Source organism: Papaver somniferum, unplaced genomic scaffold (genome assembly GCF_003573695.1).
Source record: "Papaver somniferum cultivar HN1 unplaced genomic scaffold, ASM357369v1 unplaced-scaffold_118, whole genome shotgun sequence".
Taxonomy (NCBI): Eukaryota; Viridiplantae; Streptophyta; class Magnoliopsida; order Ranunculales; family Papaveraceae; genus Papaver; species Papaver somniferum.
Window position 1 is genome coordinate 4,501,569 of NW_020620825.1, and position 1,174 is coordinate 4,502,742.

At 40.4% G+C, this 1,174-nt stretch overlaps 1 pseudogene; it reads left to right on the forward strand.

The window, feature by feature from the left end:
• Positions 1–259: 259 nt before the first annotated feature.
• Positions 260–359, forward strand: LOC113330752 (annotated as a pseudogene).
• Positions 360–1,174: the final 815 nt, after the last annotated feature.

The window sequence follows — 1,174 nt, forward strand, 5'->3', positions numbered from 1 at the left end:
TTTTGCTATAGCAGCAATTTTGGCATCTGATTCATAGCCTCCTTCTACCCTATTAACGTTTCCTCTACTTAAAAGAATTGTTTTCTGGGGTGCCCTACTATTTTCCCATTGCTGGGTTTTTTCGGCGATTTCATTAAAAAATTCCATCGCCGCATCAACAGTTTGGTTTTCAAATCCACCAGTGCATAGAGACTCAACCATGGTCGTTGTGGAATAATCTAAACCCTCATAAAGGATCTGAACTAGCCTAACCTTTTCTAAACCATGATGAGGACACTGGGATAATAAATCATTGAACCTTTCCAAATACCTATATAAAGATTCTCCCTCTTGTTGTGAAAATGTGCATATTTGCGTCCTAATAGACGATGTTTTGTGCCTAGGGAAAAACTTATTGAAAAAGGCAGATGTAAGTTGTTCATATGTCTCAATTGACTCGGAGTCCAAACTATACAGCCACGACTTGGCCTTATCTTTCAGGGAAAATGGGAATAACCTAAGTTTCAAAGCATCATCATCTAAGCCTCTAATTCTTAGAGTACTACAAATTTCCTCAAAATCCCTAACATGGTAATAAGGGTTTTCATTTTCTTTCCCTAAAAAGATTGGGAGCATCTGTAAGGTCCCAGGTTTCAGTTCATAGGGTGCCTCCGTTTCAGCTAACTTAATACACGAAGGACGGGTAGTCCTAGTTGGATTCAACAAAGCTTTCAAAGTTGCCATTTCTGGCGCTATCGGAGCAACAGGATTCTCTCCTCAGTCAAAGAACGTTCAAAAACAGACTCTTCAAAAGCCGGACTTTCTAGATTAAGGTAATCGAGACGCTTCGAACTACTAGGTTTCTCTTTAACAAATCTACCTAGTGCGTCTCTTTTACGTTCAGGCATACAATAGAATTTTCTAAATTGGAAGGGTAAGCAAAACAGATCAAGGCCGACTCAACCAAATCAAACCTATTGATTTCTAGCAAAAACAAAAAGCATGATGGCTCCACTTAGATTGTTTCTAGACCAGCTTCTAATCCTTCGAACGGGAATTCGTTACAATTTAAGCAAACCCCTCTGGAATCAATCCGAGTTAACGTAAGTTGAATAGAGGCGAGGGAAGCTCGGTGGAGCTTTGATACCCAAGGCCTCACCGGTATTACAAGGCGGCGCAGTCACGCATTCAACTT